We start from the raw sequence: 6,000 nt of genomic DNA, 5'->3' as shown, positions 1-6,000 counted from the left end.
CGCGTTTCGTAAAACTTATTACATTTTCAAAGACTTTAGTTTACAAACACACAACTGAAACTGAATAGAGCTTACATATCTTCGAGGTTTATATCTACATTTTAGTGAGGTGGATGAGGTGAAAAACGAACTTTCAACAATGGGTATTCAATGGGTATTAAATTTAAACACAAGACAGAACACGAAACAATGGGTATTGAATGGAAGTAATTGTAGAAATCCTATTGGTCCATATTTCTTGATGCTTCTATATTGGAGCGGAGTCTTGAAGTGGGTAGAATATAGTTGTGCATTAATTGGCTGTTGATTACTGGTGTTGACTTCTTGATGTGTAGTGCCTCGCAGACGTCAAGCCGCCTGCTATCGCTGTATCTATCAATGATTTCTGTGTTGTTAGCTAAAATTTCTCGGGTGATGGTTTGTTTGTGGGAAGAGATTATATGTTCCTTAATGGAGCCCTGTTGCTTATGCATCGTTAAACGCCTGGAAAAAAATGTTGTTGTCTTGCCTATATACTGTTTTTTTTTAGGCTTACAGTCCTCAAGAGGGCATTTGAAGGCATAGACGACGTTGGTCTCTTTTAAAGCGTTCTGCTTTGTGTCTGGAGACTTTCTCATGAGTAGGCTGGCCGTTTTTCTGGTTTTATAGTAAATCGTCAGTTGTATCTTCTGATTTTTCTCTGTAGGGATAACGTTTCTACTGACAATATCTTTCAGGACCCTTTCCTCCGTTTTATGGGCTGTGAAAAAGAAGTTCCTGTAAAATAGTCTAATAGAGGGTATAGGTGTTGTGTTAGTTGTCTCTTCTGAGGTTGCATGGCGTTTCACTTTCCTTCTTATGATGTCTTCCACGAAACCATTGGAGAAGCCGTTGTTGACTAGGACCTGCCTTACCCTACAGAGTTCTTCGTCGACTTGCTTCCATTCTGAGCTGTGGCTGAGGGCACGGTCGACATAAGTGTTAACAACACTCCTCTTGTACCTGTCCGGGCAGTCACTGTTGGCATTCAGTCACATTCCTATGTTTGTTTCCTTAGTGTAGACTGCAGTGTGGAAAACTCCGCTCCTTTCCATAACTGTTACATCTAGAAAGGGCAGCTTCCCATCCTTCTCCATCTCGTAAGTGAAACGCAACACAGAATTCTGCTCAAATGCCTCCTTCAGCTCCTGCAGATGTCTGACATCAGGTACCTGTGTAAAAATGTCATCAACATACCTGCAGTATATGGCCGGTTTCAAGTTCATGTCGACTAAGACTTTTTGCTCGATGGTACCCATGTAGAAGTTTGCAAACAGGACACCTAGAGGAGAACCCATGGCAACCCCATCTACTTGCTTATACATGTGTCCATCCGGGCTCAAGAAGGGTGCCTCTTTAGTACAAGCTTAGAGTAGTTTCCTTAGACTGTTTTCTGGTATGTCAAGAGGAGTACAGGCCGGATCACGGTACACTCTGTCGGCTATCATCCCGATTGTATCATCCACAGGTACGTTGGTAAACAGAGATTCTACGTCCAACGAGGCTCTTATCCCTGTGGCCCGTGTCCCCCGCAGCAAGTCAACAAATTCCTTTGGAGACTTCAGGCTGAAGGCGCAAGGGACATCAGGAGTCAGCAAGCCGTTGAGTCGTTTCGCCAGTCTGTACGTTGGTGTGGGTATCTGGCTGATGATTGGCCGAAGTGGGTTTCCAGGCTTGTGTGTCTTGACATTTCCATGCGCATATCCAGGTTTATATTCCCCAATATTCTTTGGCAGGTGGAGTCCAGATTTCTTGGCGTTCACAGTTTCGATCAATTTGTTGACCTTTGCTTTCAATTCGGCTGTAGTGTCCTTCGTTACCCTTTGGAATTTAGTTTGGTCAGAGAGTATGAGGTTCATTTTCGCCAGATATTCGTCTTTTTTAAGGATGACGTATATTGGCGACTTGTCGCCTCTCCTGACAACTATCTCCTTGTTCTTATGAAGGCTCTTAGCTGCCGCTTTGAGCTCGGGGGACAGTATGGTGCTTCTGTAGTTGCCTTGATTCTTTCCTCCTTCCGCAAAAAGTTCTGCTTGTAAGGAATCTTTGGTGGTGACCTTCTTTTGTGCTTCGAGGTCGAATATGTCGTCCAACAGAATCTCCAACTCCACTTTCCGGGCCATCTCACTCGGTCTGGACATAACGTAACAGTTTATACCCAGATTTAGGAGATTGACTTGGTCCTCAGTGAGGTTGATTCCTGCAAGGTTCAGGAAGCCATCTCTTGGTCGTGGAATTGCCATAGGTCCTCCATATAACGTTGTTAGTTTCTTGATTATCCTTGTTTCAGTGCTGAGGTGATGTCGGTCTGTGTGGATGTCAAGGTGTTGTTCAATGCGAGTACGGAGACTTTCGTCGATGTTGCTGTTTCTCCATTCGTTTGTGGCCTGAAGTAGTTGCGTTTTGTTGTCTTTGATTTCATTTTCTGCCTTGTATATCTGATCACGAATCAGATCTTTGCGATATTTTATCGTGAAGCCTTGATTCCTTGCTGCTGGGTCGTGCGTTTTAATATTAGTATATTTTGGTAGCAGTCTTTCCTGTAGACATATATTATTAAATATGACCGAAAAAGTAAGATTAATAATTCTAACACGAATTTTCTCTATCTTTCTTACGTTTCTTTTCACTGTTGACGGTAATTCAAAGATCAATTCTCCAAAATTCATATTTATGTCTAGTCTGACACGACACTTGAGCGCGTTTCGTAAAACTTATTACATTTTCAAAGACTTTAGTTTACAAACACACAACTGAAACTGAACAGAGCTTACACATCTTCGAGGTTTATATCTATATTTTAGGCAGGTGGATGAGGTGAAAAACGAACTTTCAACAATGGGTATTCAATGGGTATTAAATTCCAAATTTAATTTAAATTACTTTTTCGGTCATATTTAATAATATATGTCTACAGGAAAGACTGCTACCAAAATATACTAATATATATATAATATATATATATATATATATATATATATATATATATATATATATATATATATATATATATATATATATATATATATATATATATGTCGTACCTAGTAGCCAGAACGCACTTCTCAGCCTACTATGCAAGGGCCGATTTCCCTAATAAGCCAAGTATTCCTGAATTAATATATTTCTCAAATTTTTTTCTTATGAAATGATAAAGCTACCCATTTCATTATGTATGAGGTCAATTTTTTTTTATTACAGTTAAAATTAACGTAGATAAATGACCGAACCAAACCAACCCTACCTAACCTAACCTAACCTATCTTTATAGGTTAGGTAGCCGAAAAAATTAGTTTAGGTTATGTTAGGTAGGTTAGGTAGTCGAAAAAACATTAATTCATGAAAACTTGGCTTATTAGACAAATCGGACTTTGCATAGTAGGCCGAAAAGTGCGTTCTGGCTACTAGGTACGACATTATATACATATATATATATATATATATATATATATATATATATATATATATATATATATATACATATATATATATATATATATATATATATATATATATATATATATATATATATATATATATAAGCCTATACTTGCATAAACCACAAGTGAAGATAAACAATCTTTGGACAACACCCACCAGTGGGACTCGAACCCAGAAAGCACAACTACCTTCCAGTAGCTGGCATAACTAGTATGCTTTAACCCACTACGCCATCAGACCTTACAAAAGAAGTAGATAGTTCGAGATATATATATCTCAAACATCTCTACCTCCCGAAGGCACCAGATGAGTGAGGGGTCAGTCTGCATTTTTCGTCAAGCCACTGTCAATGTGAGAGAACTCGTGTCCAGCTTATAAGCCTATACTTGCATAAACCACAAGTGAAGATAAACAATCTTTGGACAACACCCACCAGTGGGACTCGAACCCAGAAAGCACAACTACCTTCCAGTAGCTGGCATAACTAGTATGCTTTAACCCACTACGCCATCAGACCTTACAAAAGAAGTAGATAGTTCGAGATATATATATCTCAAACATCTCTACCTCCCGAAGGCACCAGATGAGTGAGGGGTCAGTCTGCATTTTTCGTCAAGCCACTGTCAATGTGAGAGAACTCGTGTCCAGCTTATAAGCCTATACTTGCATAAACCACAAGTGAAGATAAACAATCTTTGGACAACACCCACCAGTGGGACTCGAACCCAGAAAGCACAACTACCTTCCAGTAGCTGGCATAACTAGTATGCTTTAACCCACTACGCCATCAGACCTTACAAAAGAAGTAGATAGTTGTCCAGCGTGGACAACTATCAACAACTAAGTAGAAGTCCAGCGTGCTGTCTGATCGGCCTACCGGCCGGGAGCCGGTAGGCCGATCAGACAGCACGCTGGACTTGTGATCCTGGGTTCGATCCCAGGCGCCGGCGAGAAACAATGGGCAGAGTTTCTTTCACCGTATGCCCCTGTTACCTAGCTGTAAAATAGGTACCTGGGAGTTAGTCAGCTGTCACCGGCTGCTTCCTGGGGGTGGAGGCCTGGTCAAGGACCGAGACGCGGGGACACTAAAAAGCCCCGAAATCATCTCAAGATAATCTCAAGAAGATACTAGTTGTGTACTAGTTGTGGTGTGGTAGTATTGGTGTACTAGTTGTGGTGTGATAGTAGTTGTGTTCTAGTTGTGGTGTGGAAGTATTAGTGTACTAGTTGTTGTGTGGTAGTATTGGTTTACTAGTTGTGGTGTAGTAATTGCGGTGTACTAGTTGTGGTGTACTAGTTATAGTGTGGCAGTAGTGGGGTACTAGTTGTTGTGCGGAAGTAGTGGTGTACTATTAGTGGTTTGGTTTTTGTGGTGTACTAGTTGTGTGCTAGTAGTGGTGTACTGTTCGTTATGTGCTAGAAGCGGTGTACTAGTTGTGGTGTGGTAATAGTGATGTAATAGTTGTTGTGTGGTAGTCGTGGTGTACTAGTTTTTGTGAGATAGTAGTAGTGTACTAGGTGTGGTGTGGTAGTAGTGGTGTATTGTTGTGGTGTGGTAGTAGTAGTAGTGTACTAGTTGTGGTGTGGTAGTAGTGGTGTACTAGTTATGTACTAGCTGTGGTGTTGTAGTATTGGTGTACTAGTTGTGGCGTGGTAGTAGTGGTGTACTAGTTGTGGTGTAGAAGTAGTAGTGTTCTAGTTGTTGTGTGGTAATATTGGTGTACTAGTTGTGGAGAACTAGTTGTGGTGCAGTAGAAGTGGGGTACTAGTTGTGGTGTAGAAGTAGTAGTGTTCTAGTTGTTGTGTGGTAGTATTGGTGTACTAGTTGTGGAGAGGTAGTTGTGGAATATTAGTTGAGGTGTGTTAGTTGTGGTGTGCTAGTAATTGTGAACTGGATGTGGTGTGGTAGTAATGGAGTACTAGTTGTTGTGAGGTAGTAGTGGTAAACTTGTTGTGGTGTGGTAGTAATAGTTGTGTACTAGTTGTGGTGTGCTAGTTGAGGTGTGGTAGTAGAGGTGTACTAGTTGTTGTGTGGTAGTAGTCGTGTACTAGTTGTGGATTAATAGATTAATTAATAGACACCATACAGCAGATTGACAGCACATATAAGAAAGCAATGATCACAATGGTGAAGATGTTCAGACTGGGTACATAAAGATTGGGAGACTGGGTAGCAAAAGATACAGATAAACAAGATTTATAAACACCATACAACAGAATGGCAGCACATATAAGAAGACAGCAATGATCACAATGGTAAAGATGTTCAAATTGGGAACATAGAGGTTGGGAGATTGGGTAGCATTAGATACAGTGCAATTTTAAGGCAAAAAGTGAAAAACTATGAAGATGAAATTAGGCACTTTTTAGTATTGATTTTGAATGATGTAAAAGTTGGACAGCTTTTCAATTCAGTAGGGAGTGAGTTCCATAAACTGGGTCCCTTTATTTGCATAGAGTGTTTACACAGATTAAGTTTAACTCTGGGGATATCAAATAGATATTTATTTCTGGTGTGGTGATAATGGGTCCTATTACATC

Source organism: Procambarus clarkii, chromosome 3 (assembly GCF_040958095.1).
Source record: "Procambarus clarkii isolate CNS0578487 chromosome 3, FALCON_Pclarkii_2.0, whole genome shotgun sequence".
In the NCBI taxonomy this organism is placed as follows: domain Eukaryota; kingdom Metazoa; phylum Arthropoda; class Malacostraca; order Decapoda; family Cambaridae; genus Procambarus; species Procambarus clarkii.
Note: the sequence above shows the minus strand (reverse complement) of the source record.